We start from the raw sequence: 23,084 nt of genomic DNA on the forward strand, positions 1-23,084 counted from the left end.
CCTGAAGATCGGAAATTCACCTTCTTTTCAAGTGCGTATGGCACATTCTCCAAGACTGATCACATAATGGGGCATAAAGCAGCCTTCCATAAGTATAAATGAATAGAGATCATATGCACACTTTCATTCACAATGATATAAAACTTGAAATTAACCACAGGAAAAAGTCTGGAAAACTTCCAAAAATGTGGAGGGTAAAATCCACCCTACAAAAGAATGATTGGGCTAATCAGACAATCAGAGTAGAAATTAAAAAATATATGTAAACCAATGAAAATGAAAATACAACAATCCAAAATCTCTGGGATGCAGCAAAGGCAGTCCTAAGAGGAAAGTATACTGCAATCTAGGCCAATTTCAAGAAATTAGAAAAAGCGCAAATTCAAAATCTAACAGAGCACCTACTGGAACTAGAAGGGAAGCAGCAAGAGCACCACAAACCCAGCAGAAGAAAAGAAATCATAAAGATCAAGACAGAAATAAACAATATAGAATCCAAAAGAACAGTCGAGCAGATCAATGAAACCAAGAGTTGGTTCTTTGAAAAAATAAACAAAGTCGATAAACCTCTAGCCAGACTCCTCAGAAAAAAAAGAGAGAGCACCCAGATAGACAAAATCATGAATGAAAAAGGATCTATCACAACCAATCCCTTAGAAATACAAGCAATCATCAGAGATTACTATGAAAAATTATATGCCAAAAAACTGGACAACCTAGAATAAATGGACAAATTCCTGAATGCACATGCACTGCCAAAATTCAAACGGGAGGACACAGAAAGCATGAATACACTGAGAACCAGTGAAGAAATTGAATCCGTTATCAAAAAACTCCCAACAAATAAGAACCCAGGGACAGATGGCTGCACAGGGGAATTCTACCAGACATTTAAAGCAGAGCTCATACCCATTCTTCTCAAACTATTCCAAAAAATAGAAATAGAAGGAAAACTTCCAAACTCATTCTACAAAGCCAGCATCACAATGATACCCAAACCAGACAGAGACCCAGCAGAAAAACAAAAGTACAGACCAATATCCTAAATGAATAGACATGCAAAAATACTCAACAAGATACTAGCAAATCGAATTCAACAGCATATAAAAAGAATTATCCATCACGATGAAGGGGGATTCATTCCTGGGTTATAAGGCTGGTTCAATATCCTCAAATCCATCAATGTGATCCATCAAATTAACAAAAGAAAGGATAAAAAGCATATGATCCTGTCGATAGATGTAGAAAAAGCATTTGACAAAATACAGCACCCTTTCTTTATAAACACACTTGAGAAAGGCAGAATAGAAGGAATTTCCCTAAATATTATAAAAAGCAGTTTATGAAAATCTTACAGCTAATATCATTCTCAATGAGGAAAAACTGAGAGTTTCCCCCTGAGATCAGGAACACGACAGGGGTGTCCACTCTCACCACTGTTGGTTAACATACTGCTGGAAGTCCTAGCATCAGCAATCAGACAACAAAAGGAAATAAAAGGCAGCAAAATTGGCAAAGAAGAAGTCAAACTTTCACTTTTCACAGATGACATGATACTCTACATGGAAAACCCGGCAGACTCTACCAGAGGCCTTCTAGAACTGATCCATGAATTCAGTAAAGTTGCAGGGTACAAAATAATGTACAGAAATCAGTTGCATTCCTATACTCCAAAAATGAAGCTGCGGAAAGAGAAATCAAGAAACTGATTTCATTCACGATTGTACGAAAAACCATAAAATACCTGGGAGTAAACCTAACCAACGATGTAAAAGACCTATATGATGAAAACTATAGAAAACTTATGAAAGATATTGAAGAAGACACCAAGAAATGGAAAAATATTCCTTATTCATGGATCGGATGAATAAACATTGTGAAAATGTCATTACTACCCAAAGCAATCTACACATTGAATGCAATCCCCATCAAAATTGCACCAACATTCTTCTTAAAGCTTGAACAAACTATCCTCAAATTCGTATGGAGCCACAAAAGACCCCAAATAGCCAAAGTCATATTGAAGAAGAAAACCAAAACGGGAGGCATCACAATCCCAGACTTTCACCTCTACTACAAAGCTGTCATCATTAAGACAGTATGGTATTGGCACAAAAACAGACACATAAATCAATGGAATAGAATAGAGAACCCAGAACTGGGCCCACAAATGTATGGCCAATTAGTTTTTGACAAAATAGGAAAGAGTGTGCGATGGAAAAAAAGACTGTCTCTTTAGCAGGTGGTGCTGGGAGAACTGGACAGCAACATGTAGAAGAATGAAACTAGACCACTCTCTTACATCATACACAAAAATTAACTCAAAATGACTGAAAGACCTGAATGTGAGACAGGAAACCATCAGAACCCTCGAGGAGAAAGTATGAAACAACCTCCTTGACCTCATCCGCAGCAATTTCCTACTCAACACATCCCCAAAGGCAAATGAAAGCAAAACTGAACCCTTGGGACCTCATCAAGAATAAAAGCTTCTGCACTGCAAAGGAAACAATCAAAAAAACAAATAGGCAACCGACAGAATGGGAAAAGATAGTTGCAAATGACATATCAGATATAGGGCTAGTATCCAAAATCTACAAGGAACTCACCAAACTCCACACCCAAAAAACAAATAGCCCCGTGAAGAAATGGGCAGAGGACATGAACAGACACTTCTCCAAAGAGGACATCCAGATGGCCCACAGGCACCTGAAACGATGCTCAATATCACTCATCATCAGGGAAACACAAATCAAAACCACCCTGAGATACCACCTCACGCCAGTCATAGTGGGTAAAATGAACAAATCAAGAGACTATAGATGCTGGTGCGGGTGTGGAGAGACGGGCACCCTCCCACACTGTTGGTGGGAATGTCAACTGGGGCAGCTACTCTGGAAACCAGTGTGGAGGTTCCTCAAAAAACTATCTATAGAACTCCCCTATGACCCAGCAATAGCCCTGCTAGGGATTTACCCAAGGGTACAGAAGTGCTGATGCATAGGAGCACATGTACCCCAATGTTCATAGCAGCACTGTCAACAATAGCCAAAACATGGAAAGAGCCTAAATATCCATCACCTGATAAGTGGATCAAGAAGAAGTGGTGTATATATATATACAATGGAGTATTACATGGCAATGAGAAAGAATGAAATATGGCCATTTGTAGGAAAGTGGATGGACCTTGAAGGTGTCATGCTAAGCGAAATAAGTCAGGCAGAACAGGCCAGATACCATATGTTTGCACTCATAGGTCTAATAGGAGAACAGGAGAAAACTAATGGAGGACATAGGGAGGGGAAGAGGGAAAGAGAGTTGGGGAGAGAGAAGGATGCAAAACTTGAGAGACTATTGAATGCTGAAAAGGAACTGAGGGTTGAAGGGAGAAGGGGGAAAAGTGATGGTGGTGATGGAGGAGGGCACTTGTGGGGAAGAGCACTGGGTGTTGTATGGAAACTTACTTAACAAGAAACTTCTTTAAAAAAAAAAGGACTCCCTTTACAATTTATTACAGGACTTGTTTACTTGTTACAAATTCTCTTGGCTTTTATTTATCTTGGAATATATTTATTTGTTTTTTTATTTCATTACGTTTTTAATTGTAATTCTAGTATAGTTAACATTAATATAGTTCTATTTATTATATTAAATTAATATATTTATATTAATTTCAGTGGTGCCATATAGTGATTCAACAATTCATCATTAACTCAGAATAATTCATCAGTACCCAGTGTTCATTATAAGAAGAATACTCTTAATCCCCTTTACTTATTTCACTAATCCTTCCTACCACTTCCATTCTGTTATGCTTTATTTTAAACAAGTGCCCTCAGTTAAAGTTATTATTTTTTTTCAGCAAGAACACATTTTACTTGAAGCATACTTCATAATACATGGTTCTAGAAGACATCTATGAAACATACTATCCAAGAAAAATAGAATGCATATTTTCTTCAAGTATATACAGAAGAAGCCCCTGGTAAAATCACATAAAGAGACATTACAAATATTACAAGTTTAAGAAGACTGAAATCATACCAAGTATATTCTCCAATCACAATGGTACAAAACTGAAGATGAACAATAAAACAAAGCTACAATGTAAATCTCCAATGTAAAAAATAAATATTAAATATGTAAATATATATATATTTTGGCTTCAGAGTGCTTGCTTTATTTAAAAAAGAGAAGATCAAGAGGGTTGCAGGATTTTTTTTTCTTACAACAAGTACATCATGTGTCTCAATCTCTTTTTCCTTTTCCTTTAGTGCAACACAGCTCAGCAGCCTCACTGAAAGGTCTGGCTTCAAAAGATACTCCTGAAACCTCACTACAGCAGCACATTAGGGGTCCCATTTGGGGTGGCTCCTTTTTTCTTCTGCAGCTGATTCTGAACTTTTCCTGATTTCACCATCTTCATTCTCACCTCAAAAACTTCATGGATGACTTTCTGGAAGCAATGAAAATTATAGTCAATAAGCCCTTTTCTTTCAAAGCTTTCTTCTCTGACAAAGCAAACAAGAGCCAAGAACTTTGTCACCTCCTTTAAATAAAGAACTGTTGTGTTATTCAGCTTTATAATGGCTGTTGATTTCTTCTTTAGGGGATTCCTGCTCCATCTTGTTTGAGACCATAAACACAAGAGATGTCAATAACCACATCGATCATATCACAGCAGAGTTCATAGGTTTGCATATCCACTGGGGTACTATCAGTTGCAATATAAATTTTACTGACCACGTCAAAGAGAAATGCCTTTTCAATTCCAGAATTTGAGATAAAGATGTTTAGCAAATTTTCCAGGGTGGGGAGTTGTGAAATCAGTTACTGAACCACTTTGCTAAAAGCTTCAAATATTGAATGATCATATATGCTTGTCAAATAGAAGCTGAGGTGAATTTTTTAAAATCCAGCATCTGCAAGGTCATCGTTTGCCCTCTGGTGAATGAATATCTTTTTTGGTTTCAATTTTGTGGTCATCTGACAGACTGCCCACTTTATGAATGAACACCTCAAAGTTGATAATGGTGTTCATTTTGTGGGCCCTTGTCACGGTGAGGTGGAGCCTCACCAAGGCTTCCATGTAATTGTCCTGGGAGTCTATGACAAATGTCAGCGATCCTGTTCCCCAGAAGATCATCTCATAGTCAAATGTAGGGTCAAAAAAGTCAATCTGTCCTGGAAAGTCCCAGATCGGAAAATTAACAAAGGAGCTATTGGAAACATCTTCCTGGCAGATCTTTTTTGTGCTCTCCAAGAAGAGAGTTTCATTGGGAGACATTTTGTGAAAGACAACTTTCTGAATAGATGACTTGTAGCTTCTCCTCAGGCCCATGAGCAGGATTCTCCACTTCACCTCGGTGCTGAAGGGATCATTGAAGTCCAGAACTGCTCCTCCACCCCACTGTTGGGATCAGAGTCAGAGGAGTCAGGCCCATCCCCGTAGTCCGCTAGCCCCACCAGCTCATCCTCCTCATCGTTGGTCTTTGTCCTCTTCCTCCGGCTGCGGCTTCCCTAGCACCTGGCCTATCGCTTGCAAGGCTGGCCGTCTCGAGGGCGGAGGGGGCCCCTGTTGGGGGCCAAACCTCCTCGCCTGCCGCTCGCAACCTCTTTTTTTTTTTTTGAAGGTTAAGTAACAACTATTTAATCACCTAATTTCACAGCTATCTGAAGTGGCAATCGTTATATAGCAGCTTATCTATGATACATTCAAGATAAATGATACAATTTGTTACTTGCTCATAAGCTAAAACACAGCCTGCTTAATACCTTTCTGAATTGGGGTTTTGTCTGGAGGGTGCGGGAACCCACAGAGGCAGGGCCGCGCCTCCCCCCCCCCAGCTCATGGTGGTCAGCATCCAGGTCTGGGTCTAGCAGTCCCCACCATGCCCGGAACCCCCTTCCATACCCCTCCCGTCTGCCGGCCATGGAGGAGTCACTCTAATATGTAAATATTAAACAACACCCAATGCACAAGCAATGGGCCAAATAAGAAATCAAATGGCAAATCAAAACGTGTGTCAAAACAACAACAAAAAAGAACACACAATATTCCAAAATTTATGGGATGAAGCAAAGCAGATACTAGAATGAAATTTATTCTATAACTGTGTTTATTAAGAAAGAAATGTTTGGGGTACCTGGGTGGTTCATTCAGCTAGATGTCCAACTCTTGATTTTGATTCAGGTCATGATTTCATGGTTCATGAGTTCAAGTACCAGACTGAACTCTGTGCTGACAGTGCAGAGCCTGATTGGGACTCTCTCTTTCTCTCTCTCTTTCTCTCTCTACCCCTTTCCCACGTGCTCTCTCTCTCTCTCAAAATAAGTAATAAACTCAAGAAAAAGAAAAAAATTTAAAAAAGTTAAAATAAACATTATACCATAAGGAACTAGGAAAAGAAGAATCTTAGCTGAAATTTAGTAGAGAAAGGAAACAGAAAAATCAGAATTAAACAAGATAGAGATCAGAATAAATAATAACATAACATTGAAAGTAATGACCAGTGTTTCCAAACAACTAAAATTGCCATTACTTTAACTACAATATCTATGAAAGAAAAAGATAAGACTCAAAAACCAAAATGATAAGTGGAAGGGGAAATAATACAACCGATAACCACAGAGATACGTAGTGTGATAGATTACTATAAATAATTATATAGTAACAAATCAGGTAACTTAAGGAAAAAACAGGTAATTCCTAAAAATGCACAAGTTGCCATGATTGAATCATGAATCTTGAATCCAAGAAATAGAAAATATTCTTAGACCAATAATAAGATTAAAGTTGTACTAGAAATAAAAAATCTCCCAGCACAGAAAAACCCAAGACCACATGGCTTAATTGGTGAATTCTACCAGACATTAAAAAAGTAATAATAATGACAATCTTTCTCAAAATCTTATGAAGAATGGAATAGAAGGAACACTATCAAAATCATTCCCTGAGGCCAGTACCATCCTGACACCAAAGCAGGATAATTTATTCATTTTTTCTTTGATTTTTGAGGGATAGTTTTGCCAGATGTAAAATTCTTGATTGACAGCTTTTTCTTTCAGCACTAAGATATGTCATCCCATTGCCTTCAATTTCCCATCGTTTCCAAAGTGAAATTATCTTCAGAATAATCTTATCAAAAATCTTATTATTAATCTTATTAAGAATCTCTTTTGAGTGATACATAATACAACTATTTCTGCTTTCAAGATTCACTATTTGTCCTTGTGTTTCAAATATTTGACTAAATGTGTCTCAGTGTAAATCCTTTTATGTTTATCTTGGAATTTTTGAGCTTCTAGGATGTGCAAATTCATTTAGTTCATTAAAATTTAGGAAGAGTTTTTGGCCACTATTTATTTAAATATTCTCAATTGCTTCTTTCCCTCCTCTCTTTCTGGGACTCCAATTTACATATATGTTGGTACATGTGATATACCACATTCTTCAGGTCTCTTAGGCTTATTTTGTTTGTTTACTTTTCATTATTATTGCTTTCTGTTCCTTCAGACTGGGTAATCTCAATTGACCTATCTTCAAATTCACTGATTCTTCTGTATACTCAAATTTTCTGAAAGTTTCCATTATTTTGTTTTCATTTTAGCAGTTTTATGTTTCAGCTTGAAAATTAAATTTGGTTCCTGTTTATTATTTCTATTTCTTTATCCATATTTTCTATTTGATGAGACAGTTTTCTTCTGTTTTTGTTTTGTTTTGTATTGTTTTTTTGCATGATTTCCTTTAGCTATTTGAGTGTGTTTATGGTAGTTGATAATAGTCTGTCTTTTAATCCAATGACTCTTTTTACAGAGACAGTTTTTGTTCATATCCTTAAAAAATTATTTTTAGAGAGAGAGTGAATGAGCAGGGGAGAGGGACAGAGAAAGAGAAGAAGAGGGAGCGAAGAAGAGGGAGAGAGGGAGAGAGTAAAGGGGAATCTTAAGCAAGTTTCACATGGAGCCTGATACAGGGCTTGATCCTACCACCCTGGAATCATGACCTGAGCCAAAATTAAGAGCCAGACAGTCAACTAAGTGAGCCACCCAAGCACGTCCACATCTTTTTATTTTATTTCCTGTGAATAGGTCTGATTTTGTATGTTTTGCAATCTTTTGTTTAAAACTAGATACTTTTAATAATGTAATGTGGCAACTCTTGGAAATCAGGATTTTCTTGACTGGGCATTTATTTGATTGTTATAGGCCTTTGATTATTTCTCAAAGCTTCTATAAAATTAATTTCGTTTATCTCTGGTTGTTTTTGGAATATTTGATGCAAATGCATGCATATTTATTATGGGGAAAAACAACATATACTTAGTAGCTTAAAATCTGTTTGCTTCACTCAATATGTGAGGGCTATTCTTCAAAGATATTCACTGAATCTAGGTCTTCTGACAAACTCTCCCTACATTGCAGCTGCTTGGACAAATTAGACTTTAAGGAAGATCATTACCCCAATAATAAGTTTTCTTAAAGTTTTTCTCACCGGCAGCTAGTATTCTACTGAATATATATCAATATCCATTCTATATCTATATCTATTTATATCATCTATATCTATAATTTTAAGTAGGCCTCACACCCAGCTTGGAGCCTGACATGGGGCTTGAGTTTATGACCTTGAGATTAGGACCTGAGCTGAGATCATGAGTCCAATACTTATCTGATTGAGCCACCCAAAACACCTCTGGATATTCCTTTTTAAAAGGAAGTCTTTAGTGACTACATTTAGGAAACACTGAAGGCATTGGGTATTCACTGTTTTGTCTACATCTCCACCATTTTCCTTCTTTGTCTTGTTCTCTGTCCTTGAAAGCTAACTCCTGAGAATTTCATCATCTGTTGTCTCTTATTCTCTGGAGAATGAGAGATACCTATAAGTTATCAGTGGGTTAATGAAAATAATTGGACATTTGAGCTGAGTCTTGAAATCTTTGGAGTTTGCCTCTCAGAAAGGAAGAAAACATTATGAACTCTTCTTGCCTCTTTAGCTTTTAGGGTAAAAATGGCTTGTGGCCATTGGATGACTATAATCCCTTGTTGTTCAGCTACCTCTGACCAGGGCTCTATAAGATTTTACTACTTGATTAAAATATCTTTATTTGAACTACTTGAGGGTAATTTGTTTTCTTTTAATATACTGACTGAATTAAACAAATTTATGTTTATTTTCTGGAGAAATTTGCAGAGGTTTTAATATGCTAATTACATTGTCAATCTCTTAATGGGAGTTATTAGCCAGCAGCATTTCCCAAAAGTATTTGACTATGGAGCCCTTTTAGAAAGATAGTAACAATTACTTGTTGATTCACTTATTTATGTAGACTAGCTTTAACTTTCAGGCTAGAATTCAAAACAACTAACTTTGAGAATCTGCTTAATAATAACAAATTTGCTATTTATCAAGTGTCCTACTTATATCACTGCATGAAAGTACTCTTATTGTACCCAGATTTTAATATCGCCCCCAAAAACCAGAGACTGCCAGGGAGGCCGAATCACACATGCAAAAGCAAAGGGCTTTATTACTAATTTAGGCTTGGCCAGCCTAAACTCGGGCTCACAGACTTCAACAGCACAGTGGATCCACGTGGAGCGAGCCCCGAACATGGCGGGGCAGGGCCTTTTATGAGTTTGGGAAGGGGGAGTTACAGGAAATTGTGACACAGGTAAAGGGGTCCATTCATAGCATCACATCATTGACAGTAACTTTAACCAATTACAGAGTGGACCCAAGACCCTCATGTAGGGCATGACTAGTCTTAACCTCCATCTTTAGGCCTGCCCTTAGAAATATTAAAGGTGTTAGCTGGTCTTTCCTGATTGGGTGTTACAAGGGTGGTCTGAGAAGCTGACACTTAGGCCTCCAAGGTCAGAGTCAGTTTGATTCAGACCTGTCCTTACACTCTTCATAACTTATCTCACAAAATCATCATCAAAAGCCCTACTATGTGTATTCTGTTATTATAGTACTACTATTTCTATTTCCCATTTTTAAAGTTTATTTACTTATTTTGAAATGGGGGAACAGAGAGAGAGAGGGAATCCAAAGCAGGCTTCACACTGTCAGCATGGAGCCTGACATGAGGCTTGAACTCACTAATGGTGAGATCATGACCTGAGCCAAAAGTATGAGTTGAATGCTTAACTGATTGAACCATCCAGGCACCTCTACTATTTCCCATTTTTAAATGAAGAAGACAAATTAAAAAAATTAAACGCTATCTAGCTTATAACTGGTGAAATAATAAATTCCAGGTTGTTTTTATTCTAAAGACCTTGTCTTCAAACTTCGAAGGCCTCACTTGAAGTGTGAAGGCTTGAAAATGGAGATTTCCAGTTAGCAAAAGGACAGTTTGGTCAATGTTATCCAACTATCTGGCTCAATAGATTGCTATATACTCCTTAGTAAATAACTCCCAGTCACTGTTGATGCACCAAGTGAGTATTTTTGTAAATCCCAGAGAATTAATGTAATTGTAGGCACCAAATTTACTACCTGGGAATGTGGCATTCCATTCAGATTTTTTTTGTCTCATTAAATTGAAGATTGGTTTTTCTTAATGACTGGAATATTGAGATCAGGGACCATATCTTATTTTTCAACTTGTATTTCCAATGTCTAGCATACCTATCACATGGTATATACATTCAATAAAATGTTGCCTATTATGATTTGTCATACAACACTTTCCCTTTGAATTTCAATGATGGAGAATTTTCCATGAGCCTCATCTTATATTTAGAATCTTATGTTCCATATTAATTTTATCATATATCTAACCCCCTCTTAATATTTTACTTTCACTTAACGCTCAATCAACTTTAAAACTTTAGAGATAATAAATTCTCCTTGGAAAGACTTAACTGTTTTAGTCTTGGTTCAGGTCATGTTAAAAAAAAAAGTGGAATTACTATTCTAACACCTGATAGACTACAGACTGAGCAGACTGATTTTGGATACAAATTAGCACACTCTAAATGGATGTATGTATGTGTGTGTAGCAGGAGTGTGGTATAATGTGTATGTGTTATATGTATATGTGCTTGTAGCTATCATTCATTCCCAGAGTGAAAATTGTTTCAAGGGAGGTAAAATAAGCAATTATATTAAGCAACTTTAATTGTGAATGAATTTTTTTAACTTTACAAAAATTTGTTTTGAGTCATAACTGATATAATATTATATTAACTTTATGTGTACAATATAATGATATGATATTTGCACAGAATTCAAAATGATCACCACAATAAGTTCAGTTAAGATCCACAACCATACATAGTAATTACTTCTTTTGTTATGATAAGAACTTTCAAGATCCACTTTCATTGCTACTTGGAAATATAAAGCACAATATTATTAATTATAGTTGCCATTACATTACATCACCATGACTTACTCGTTTAGTAAGAGATACTTTTAATGTGAAGTAAAAAAGGCAAGTCTTACTTTACCATGTTGGAAAAGATACAAGCAGAAATAATTAAATGAGTTGAGGCATGTTGGGATGAATTATGAATTAATTTCTTATTTGGACAAAAAAATGAACTGATAGGTTCATTATAGAACTGAAGCTATAATTTAAATGACTACAATTAAAACTATTTGTATTGTGTAAATTTCTTATTAATGGTTGATTATAATACTATAAAAACTTACCTATATAAAGTTTACATGACTAAGCATACTATTATTTGTCTAATATTTCTCCTCTCCCACATCATTACATTTTACCTGTTTAAATGGTCATAATAAAATGGAAAAAGATAATATACAGAATTATTATAAGACTTTTTAAAGACATACAAATCATATATCTGAACATAATTTTTATGAGACCCAAATAAGCTGTGTATGCTTTCATTGGCCTATTTCCTTTTAATTCACCTGAAGACTGTCCAGATGTTAGTCTTGGAAAACCAAGGTATTCACAAAATAGTGTGAGTGTTCATGGTTAATGTGAAACACAACCACAGTGTCTACATGGAGGAAAATTTAACATTATCTTAAGGAAACTTAATTATCAGGGCCTCTCACTTACAAGGACCCTTTTACAAGGCCCTATGCTTTAGTTGTACTTATATACTTATATATTTTTCTTAAAAGGTATCTTCCAATTGTACTCAAAATATGTATTTTGTAGGAATGAACAACTTTTTAATGAACAACTTTATTCTTACCCAGACCATTTGTGTTCAGTTATTTTGCTGCAGAAGTTCATGCACATAAAAGCTTGACTGCATTAAAAAGGTAATAATTAATTTTAATCGTACCACCTAGATTTTTTTACATAATTCTATATTCACTGAATATTCACAGAAATTTAAAAAGAATAAATTCTTCTGATTATCTTTATTTTAAGCTCTTGTTTCTGTGGATGATAATCTTTTAAATTATTTTTTTGATTTTTTCTATACCTGGTTAATATGAGTTATAATTTAGTTCATTTTCCTGCACATCGACTTATGTCTTGTCATTTACTAATTAAATTCAAATTTTATTTATTTATTTATTTTTTATTTACACTTTATTGTCAAGTTGGTTTCTTTCTTTTTTTTTAATAGTTTATTGTCAAATTGTTTTCCATATAACACCCAGTGCTTCTCCCCACCAGTATCCCCCACCATGACCATCCCCCCCTCCCTCCCTCCTCCTCCCCCTTCAGTTCATAGTTCCTTTTCAGTATTCAGTAGTCTCCCTTGATCTGTGCCCCTCACTCTCCCCCACTCTCTTTCCCCCTTTTTCTCCCCATGGTCCCCTGCCAGGTCTCTCCTGTTAGACCTATGAATGCAAACATATGATACCTATCCTTCTCTGCCTGACTTATTTCACTTAGCATGACACCCTCAAGAAACTCCAGGAAGAAATCACAGCTACAGAACTGTCAAGTTGGTTTCCATATAACGCCCAGTGCTCTTCCGCACAAGCGTCTTCCCCATGACCATCACACCCCTTTTTAAAAAATGTTAATATTATAAATAGGAAGTCAGTATAATTTACACCAATAGAAAATAATATTAAAAATAAATTCAGGAAAATAAAAATATTAAAATTAACTTTTTCTAGATACTGGAGACTGCTTAAAGCTCTGATCCTGATGTCTGTTCTATGAGAAACGGGATAATTATCAAATGTTACAGAAACACTAATGACTAAAACCAGAGAATTTACCTTCAATATAATCAGAAATACTAAAATAAAATTGGGGAGGAAATGCTTTCCTAGTTTTATGATTCAAGATACTTAATACTGAGCTTAATCAAACATTACTATTTCACATTTTAGTAACCCCTTTTATATCTTTTTCTATAACTTGTGTCTAGTTGAGAGTAGAATCTCTACATCTTATGGAACAGTGCCAACTCAAAGGATTATTAGAAGATTCCTTTTGTCCCCTGGGACCAGAGCACAGTACAATTGGGATTAGGAATATTTTTTATTATTACCAAAAAAGCATGGGCAGGATTACACAAACCTCATCTTGCCTAACATTGTAGTATTAGGCTCAGTATGTTGTCAGTTGTAATGCACTGAGAGTTTAAGGTCATAAATACTATTACAAATGACTAATAAAAAACTATAATAATTAACTAATAAAATAAAAAATAAATAACTAATAAAAAACTAGAAATAAGCACTGTTGATAGAACCCGTTTCTTAGAAGACTTATTCTTGTTAAGTCAAAGTCTGACTGGTGGAATTTTCTGTTGGGAATTTTATCTGCAAAAAATAAAAATAATAGTTATCTCCATAAAGACATAATCAATAATTGCCCAAAGATCTTTCCATTTCTTTCATCATCAATATTTAAAAAAGTATCAACATCAAAATGCCTCAAAATTAATGCATTATAAATATTTCTCCTGATTCATTACAATAATAAAAATGTCAATAACTTCAATTTATCATTTTCCTAGTATATGCCAGAGACTTTTCATACATCATTTTATTTGCTTCATGTAACAACTTTATCTGAAAAGTTGAAGAATAATTGAATAGGTATAATCAAATGTTATAATTTTGTGATTCAATGTTATAATAATTATAAGGTGGTTGGTATTCTCTTCATCCCACCTTTACTGAAAAAAACCATGAAACTCCATATCTAGGCTCTTCCAACTGTAAAATATTTGTTACTTGAGTTTTGGAATCAGCCACAGCTGGATTCAAATTTCAGTGCCAGCACTTTCTGCAAGTAAATTAAGTTCTGTAAATTTAAATTTTATTCTTAGTAAAATGCTCTTTACAAAGGCTGTTGTGGGCTTAATTGAAATTGTGTACCTATAAGAACAAACTGATGGTTGTCAGAGGGAAGAGGAATAGGTGGATCTGCAGAATGGGTGAAGGAAAGTGGGAGATATAGACTTCCATCTGGGGAATGAATTAGCCACACAAATAAAGACACAGCATAGGGAATATAATCAATATTATTGTAATAACATTTTATGGTGACAGAAGGTAAACACATTTGTGATGAGCATAGCATAATATATAAAGATGTTGAATCACTGTCGTATACCTGAAACTAATGTAACATGTTTCAGCTATTCTCAAGTTAATTTTTAAAAAGTCTTAATGCCAATGACATAGGAACTTAAAATTCTGTTCATGTTAATTGAACTGAAGGTGTTTTGCTTTAAATACAGAATATGATGAAAGGAATTATCATTTGTTCTGAATGTCAAATATTATTTTTGCCTCAGATAGATTTTCAATAATTTTTTCTCCAAAAAATTAAAAACTTTTGAAAAATATCATGGAATTTTCACGAAAAAACTTTTCCTATGTTTATTGTATACAGAAATGATTCAATAAAATTTCTTTGTTAAAAAAAGAAATTGTGTACCTGTAAAATAGTAAATGGGCATTAAATGTTCGTGGCTTTCCTCTTTACCTCTGCCATTCTTAGGTGACTCTTCAGTGCAATAAAACCAACTCAAATTCCATTCACATGATTTTGAGAAATGCCTTGGACTAAGAATATGGATGTTTATAGCACTTAAAACTACATCCCTGAAACTGAAAATTTATAGTGCCTCTGAAATGTGTCTGGCTATGAATCATGACTTACCAACTAATCTACAAGCTCTTAGAGGGCAGGAATCTTGTCTTTTGCTTCTTTGAATTCTACCTGAAGCTTGATACAAAATTGGAATTATAACATAATAGTTAAAGGTCTATAAAGGGTGCTGCTAATATCGTTACTGACTGCATGATCTTACGTAAATCACAACATTTCTGAGTCTGTTACCTTTTTTAAATATGGAGATGATGACATAACACTTACCTCATGGACTGAATGACAGAATGCATATAAAGTATCAAGCACAATGACTAAAACATAGTAACTGATCAAAAATGGAGCTAATATTACTAGTATTAGTATAAAGTTCAGTTATCAATGGAGATATGATTGATTAAGCTAATCTGAACAATTTAAGTTATTAACAATAGTCCTAAATTAATCTGAATAATTTAAGATAATAATAGTCCTATGAATGATTTCAGGTAGAGATTCCTTATATTTTGTGTTCTGGCATTATTATTACTGTGATCATTAATAATCATTGTCAAAATGACAGCCAATCCCTGAACATAGGCAAGCATAGAAATATACTTAGCATCATTTCAAAACTCAGCTTCAGGATGACTTGCATTCTGCATTTCTTATACTAAGTCAGAGGCACTATATGGAAGAAGTTCTGAATCAATTATCTTATTTGTTTCAGTTTACAGTCTCATTACTTTGCTGAGAAATGAACTTTGGTTGCTATTCATAAACCACTGGCAAAAACAGGATATAACATCACTTCCTTGGGTTTAAAACAAAAATCCCCTACAAAGGTTACTATCACAGTCAAAGTAATATGTAAGATCTGATATTTAAAACCCATTAGTATTTATCTGTTAATGAATAAAAGTATAGATTTGGGAATTTACTTGGCAACAAATTTACCAGAAGGGCATGGAATCATGAGGAGATCATCCAGATCTCTCCAGTCTATCTTATTGAGCCTACCTGCCTTATTGAAAGTTGGACTTAACTCCACTTCTGACAAAGACAGAACAAGGAGGGCAAACAAACAAAAATCCCTGCTATACACATCAAAGCTTAAGATGTGCAAGTTGGCATGCAGACCACTGTAAGAAACACATACCATGTTATTTGGGGCCTGTAACCTCACTAAATTAGTTTCCTCCTTTTCTTTACTCATTTCTAAGACAACAATAATTTGTTCAGTCATTTAGTTAATCAATAGGTTCTAAATGAGTTTATTATAAATTATGTTCTCCAAGAGTTTACTTACCATTTAATTAAGATGGGGGTATACCCAGAAAAAAAAAGTGAATACCAAGATCGTTGTAAATGAGGATAATATAATCCTAAAGCTTAGGAGATTGATAAATGTTGAAAATTTGCAAAGGCCTTTGAATGATAAAAGACAGTTCTGATTTAGATGTGTAGAAAGGCATATATTTTTCCATTTTGCAGACTATTTTGGTGTTTCTATTAGGATTAGTTTATCAATGCCGTTAGCATATATGGCTGGGTTTTTTTTTCCACCCATGTCTCTTCACTTGTATCTACTCCATGAATCTAAAGAAATAAGCTTAATAGATAAAAAAAATCTGTTATTTTCTAAGCCAAAAATGTTTGTGACTTAAAGCTATGTTGAACTATAACTCCAAACACACACAAAATTAAACAAATAAATATTGACAACTTTCACCAAAGCAATCAGTTTAACTTAGTTTTTAAAATAATAGTTTATTGATTGGTTTCCATATAACACTCAGTGCTTCTCCCCACAAGTGCCCCCCCTCCATGACTATCACCCCCTTCCCCTGTCCCCCTCCCCCTTCAGCCCCGGTTCATTTTCAGTGTCATCATCAAGACAGTATGGTATTGGCACAATAACTTATGTTTTAATTTTTGACATAGAACCCTTGAATATGTCCTCCATAGCATTCATCACCACCTACATTTTGTCAGTCTTTTCCTCAAGCACAGCCTGGCATCCCACTAAATAATCTTCAGATTTGGTAGACAGTTTAAACACAGAGCAGTGGTCTCTTTACTTTTAAAATTAGCAAGAAATTAAGTACTCAAAGGGATGATTGCATTTCGAGAAGCTTCAGGCTTCAAACTTTGTTTCTCAGAGAGAGGTCCAAGCCTGCAATTAGAAAACTCTGAGCAATCCACCAACTGAGCTAAGAGAATATGAGAATTCAAGCCAGAATATGCAGCCCAGTAAGTTCCTTAACTATCAATTTAAAACTTGAAATTCCAAAGTTTCAAATTAAGTATCTCAAAGGGAAATTTTACGTCTGAGTAATAAAGACAAACCAAGTAAGTTCCATGATAATAAACTTTCTGTAAATTCCTGAAAATTAAGAAATCAAAGGAAACATATCCTAATGCTTAGGGTAACCTTCACAGGAATTCTGTTTTCCCCAATGAGCCATCATAAGACCAAAGGGAATTTCAGGGGAAAAAAAATAAAACATTTGGGCCATTTCTTTGAACTCCTTCTCCCTAAAAGTTTTTAAAAATTAAAAAATAAAAAACCCAGAAAAATAAGCATTTTCATTAACTTTACTTTTGTCTGAGTGCAAAAAGCCTGACATTTGATGTATGTTAACTTCTTAGTCACTACAAGTCTGATTTTAGAAGGCTATGCCTGTATCTTTGGTCTGGCCAATGCCAGTGAAAATCATGCAATATACGTTTCCCCCAATTTTTAGCTTTTTATTCTTTCTCCCCTCTTCTTATTAAGCTACTCTTTCCCTCCTGTCCTGATTTAACTTCCACTCTTTCCCCTGAGATGGTAAGAATAGCTTGCCCTTCAAATAGTATGTCATTTCAATACACTCAATAATCTCTATTTAATATCTATTATATGAAAGTTTTCTTGTTTCACTTTAACTTGATTAAGGCTTTAAATAAAGGCACAGATGTGTGTGTGTGTGTGTGTGTGTGTGTGTGTGTGTGTGGTGTGTATGCACACAAGCACACATGTGGGCAAGCATATACAGAGAAAATTTTATTTGTGGATATTTTAAGTACATAAGGAAAGTAGAAGAGATATTTATTGTGGGACCTTTTTGGGGAATCTAGTCACATACCTTGTTGGTTCTAAAAGAGGTATACATTAGGAAGATTTAAAATTCAATATTTGTGTTTCTTAAAATCAAAGTTCTCCTCTCATCGTCCAACATGGAGATATGTTGAGATCCCAGTATAAGCCCTTTGTACTGATAAATTAGCTGGCTTTTCCAGATGAAAGCAACTTTTCTCCATCATTCCAATTGATAATGACTTGAGGTGACCAGAGTTATGCTACATATACGATAAACGTCAAGACAATCCATTTAAAATATTTTATAGAACAATAGAAAATTTATTTATTTACCATTTAAAAGCATGTTGAAAGCATTTGCTATATCTAAGGTACATTTTTAACATTTCATTCACATCATTAACTAAGATAAGCACCTGCAAACTATGAAGTGAGTGGAGCAAGTATTGTTATTTTCACTTGACAGATAAGAAAAACAGTCCAGAGAATCACTCATTATTTTTTAATTCTAGTAATTAAGTAATATTTCTGGGCTTTGCGACCGCTGCCCTACGTCCCCGGACCCTGTTTCCCCGGCCTGCTCCTGGCACCATCTCGGTGTCCGGTCCCTGGGTGGCGCCCTTCGAGGCTGCTGCTCTATGCCGGCTCCGCCAAGGCCAGCCTCATGAAGGTCCCCGCACCCCAGAAGTGCAGCGGGATCACTGGCTTGGACGTTGTAGCAGACTCGTCCATTCTGGGATCCAGCACTCCGGCCTCCCTTTCCATTTGGGGCCAGCATTCCCGGCTCTGGCTCCGAGCCTGAGGCGCTTGAGAAGGAGTTGTGGGAGGAGATATGGGTAAAGACGGACCCAAACGGCAAGGCAAATGGTCTCGCAGCCTCACAGATGTCGTCAACCCTCCGGAAATCGTTTTAGTCTAATGGCGGGAAGAGATCCCAGAAAGGGCTGCACCTTTGGAAACTGGAATACGGGATGCCTGCTCCAGCGTGACCGCCCTTGCCAGCTCCGGGAAGCCCTCCTTCTGCCAGAGTGAACACTGAGGCGATTTCCCTCTTCCAGGTTTCCCTGCTTGAGGCCCTTCCATTTTGTTTGAGGCCCTTCCTTGTGCTAAGGTTTACATTCAGGTCTCTGTCAGCTGAATCCCTGTTAGCACTCATTGGTCTGCCACCTCCTTCTCTGGAGTACAGGTTCCCTCTTCTCTCTCACCAAGAGGGTGCTCCTCCTCAAGAGCTGGGCCGTCCTCTTCCAATGGAATGCCATCCTTGGAAGCTAGAAGTTCCAGCTCACCAAAGTAGTTGAGATAATGACTTTCACAGAAGTGTGGGCTCCTTGAAGCCATGAGTGAAGAACTCCTCTTAAAGACCATTCTTACAGAGCAAGAATCAGTTGTGATACAAAGAAGCTTGACTTCCCTGCTGGGGAGAGAGGCCACATTGAAGAGAGCCAGCCCCTGGAGGATGTGACAATGAAGGGAGAGAGAGGAGTACAACTTCCCCTCAGCCACCCCAGGGCTTCCAAACTCTTCAAAAAGATAGGATGGAGGAACTATCATAATAATACTGGCCATTATTATGTGTAACAGGTCATCAGAGTAAGAGCTGAGTCTACAGGTTGCATATTAAAGGCCTTCCTGTCACTCATTTCCACCCTCATCCATTGAGGCACAGGAGGGAAGCCACTGCAAAGAAATCCCTGGGCCAACCTTTGGCAGACAGAGCCTCCCCAGGAAGGCAGGGAGAGTGGGAAGGCAAAGGAAGGGAATGGATATTTACTGAGAAGAGCATCTGTTTTGGACATCATGTTTACATCTATCAACTCATTTATTCCTCCCCCAAAACACTATGTTGCAGATGAGAAAATAGACTCAAAGAGGTTGTGAAATGTGAGGGGTATAAAACTAGTGCAAGGCAAAAAGCTGAGTTTGAACTGATATCTGTCAGCCTTCCTCTAAAGTCTGGGCTTTTCCAGGCAACTTTCCTGGCCTCCAGCCCTCAAATACCTCCCTAACTGTCATCTGAGAGCCCCAGAGTTTTTCATCATTAAAGACTCATCTATTGGCCATTATCTAAAGCTCTCTTTTGGAAGTCAGTGTATGATGATTGAAGTCAATATACTGGAAACAGAAACTTGACATTGTGAAGGCAACTACTGCAAGACCTAAAAAGAAATATATAAACAAGATCCCATATTGAACTTGAGTTGGAAGAGACAAGTCTAGTCTCAATGGAAGTAAACCGCCACTCCATCACCCCCAGATTGACTCCAGCTGTTGCCACCACCCCTTGGAAGAGGGCCATGATCCAAAGGAAAAAGAGGAGTTGAGAAAACTTTTTATTGTTGGTTTGAGCTTTGAAACTACAGATAGTTTATGAGAATGTTTTGAAAAATGAGGCACACTTACATTTTGTGTGGTGTTGAGAAACCCCCAAATAAAACGTTTCAGGGGTTTTGGTTTTGTGACTTACTCTTGTGTGTAAGAGGTGGGTGCAGCAGTGTGTGCTCCACCACACAAGGTTGCTGGGCATGTAGTGAAACCAAAGAAAGCTGTTTCTAGAGAGGATTCTGGTGTCCAACTAATTGTGAAGAAAATTTTTGTTCATGGTATTAAAAAGGATACAGAAGAATATAATTTGAGAAACCACTTTGAAAAGCATGGCAAGATGAAAATCATAGAAGTTACGGAGGACAGGCAGAAAGGAAAAAAGAGGATTTGCTTTTGTAACTTTTGATGATCATGATACAGTTGATAAAGTTGTTGTTTAGAAACACCACACTATTAATGGGCGTAATTGTGAAGTGGAAAGGGCCCTTTCTAAATAAGAAATGCAGGGGATGTCTGGGTGGCTTAGTTGGTTAAGCGTCTGACTTCAGCTCAGGTCATGATCTCACCGCTCATGGGTTCGAGCCCCGCATGGGGCTCTGTGCTGACAGCTCAGAGCCTGGAGCCTGCTGTGTCTCCCTCTCTCTCCATCCCCACTCGAACTCTATCTCTCTCCCAATAATGAATAAATGTTAAAAAAAAATTTTTAAATAAACAAGAAATGCAGTCTGCTTGATCTCAAAGAGGTCATGGATGTGGATTTGGCAACTTTATGCATTATGGAGAAAACTTTGGAGTTGGTGGTAACTTTGGCCCTGGTGGCAACTTTGGTGGAAGAGGAGGCTGTGGTGGTTGAGGTGGTGACAGCAGAGATAGTTATGGAGGTGATGATGGCAACTATGGTGGTGGCCCTGCTTATAGTAGTAGGCTACAATGGTGGTGACCAAGATATGGAAACAAAGACGGTGGATATGGTGGATATGGAGGATATGATGATTACAATGAAGGAGGAAATTTTGGAAGTGGTAACTGTGGTGATTGGTGGTGGGAACTATAATGATTTTGGAAATTATAGTGGACAACAGCAATCAAACTGTGGACCCATGAAAGGGGACAGTTTTGGTGGAAGACACTCGGGTGGTCCCTATGGCGGTGGTTATGGATCTGGTGGTGAAAGTGGTGGATATGGTAGCAGAAGGTTCTAAAATTTTTCACAAGAAAAGGGCTACAGTTCTTAGCAGGAGAGAGAGTGAGGAGTTGTCAGGAAAGCTGACAGGTTACCTTGAGACAGTCCCAAATGCATTAGGGGAACTGAAAAAATCTGCCACAGAAGGAATGATGCTGCATAGTCAGAAAAGTTACTGCAGCTTTTTAAAACAGGAAGCCTTTCTTGTTCAGGACTGTCATAGCCACAATTTGCAGAGTGCAGCTATTATCAATGCATTGTAGTGACAATTACCTGTATATTTCTGAGGTTTTTTTATCTGTTGTAGCTTTTTCTTTTTCTTTTTCTTTTCTTTGCCTCAGGCATATTGCCCTGTATATTGTGGTAGTAGTACCAAGAATAAAAAATTAAGGAATCTTAACTTTTCAAAAAAAAGTAATATTTCTGAAACTATTATACATAGTTCAATAGCTTAGCTTTTTACATACAATGATATGTAAGATCTCTATTAGAAATAACTGATTTTATCTTCTATAGTTTCTGCAGTTGCTCAATTTGCAAGACCTCAAAACTATATACTTTGCTTTATAGGAATGCTTACTGTACAGTTGAAGGAAGAAAGTGCTGATCTACAGGAATATGTGAAACATTCATCTTTCAAAGAGTGTAAATCCTCAAGTGGAAAGGAAGGGCCTATAATTACTTGCAAAAATGGAGATGACAGAAGCTCACAGCAGCAAGAGAAATGCAGTGTTATGAATTAAGCTTGTAATTCACATCCCTGAGGCCTAATTTGCAGAGGCTGTGGCCCAAACTCCGTGATATGAGTGGAGCATGGGGAAATGTATGATTTGCTCTCTATTTTCTGCTGGAAAAAAAATCCACTCCTCCAAGTAGGAAACCATTTCAACTCAAAGGACACAACTAGAAAAATCCTCAAAGATTTAAGAGATTTCAGAAATTTATGGTGTTGGAAGTAGCCTAAGAAATCATCCAACCTAACACCTTCGTTTTATAGAGGAAGAAATAGTCTTCCATTAATGGATTTAGGGGCAACCACATTACACACTGACTTAGTGAGAGGGCTTGGGCAAAAGCTCAACTCAACACTCCTTGTCTGTAGTTTTTTTTTCTATTTCTTTGTACTTCAGAGACAGCTGTAGTCTTGTAACAAGTTAACAGAAGTCTGAGTAGAGGCACTTTGTACTTAAAGGGAGACTCCATTATAAAAGGCTACTAATATCAGCTTTATAGATTACCTAAATTTATGCATCCATACTCTCTAGTTTCCTGGAGAGCCTGAAAAGTGAATTACAAAGGTGTTCTATGTGCAGAGGGGGTTTAGTATTGTACAGTATATAAATACATAAAGTATTTATATATAAAAATATATATATTTTATATTTATATATTTATATATACTTATATATATAACATATATATATTTTATATTTATATATTTATATATATACTTATATATATATAAAAATATATATATAAGTATATAAAT

At 36.4% G+C, this 23,084-nt stretch overlaps 2 pseudogenes; one reads left to right on the forward strand and one right to left on the reverse strand.

The window, feature by feature from the left end:
* Positions 1 to 4,336: 4,336 nt before the first annotated feature.
* On the reverse strand, positions 4,337 to 18,868 carry LOC115283421 (annotated as a pseudogene).
* Positions 18,869 to 18,922: 54 nt separating this feature from the next.
* Positions 18,923 to 21,614, forward strand: LOC115283422 (annotated as a pseudogene).
* Positions 21,615 to 23,084: the final 1,470 nt, after the last annotated feature.

Source organism: Suricata suricatta, chromosome X (assembly GCF_006229205.1).
Source record: "Suricata suricatta isolate VVHF042 chromosome X, meerkat_22Aug2017_6uvM2_HiC, whole genome shotgun sequence".
In the NCBI taxonomy this organism is placed as follows: Eukaryota; Metazoa; Chordata; class Mammalia; order Carnivora; family Herpestidae; genus Suricata; species Suricata suricatta.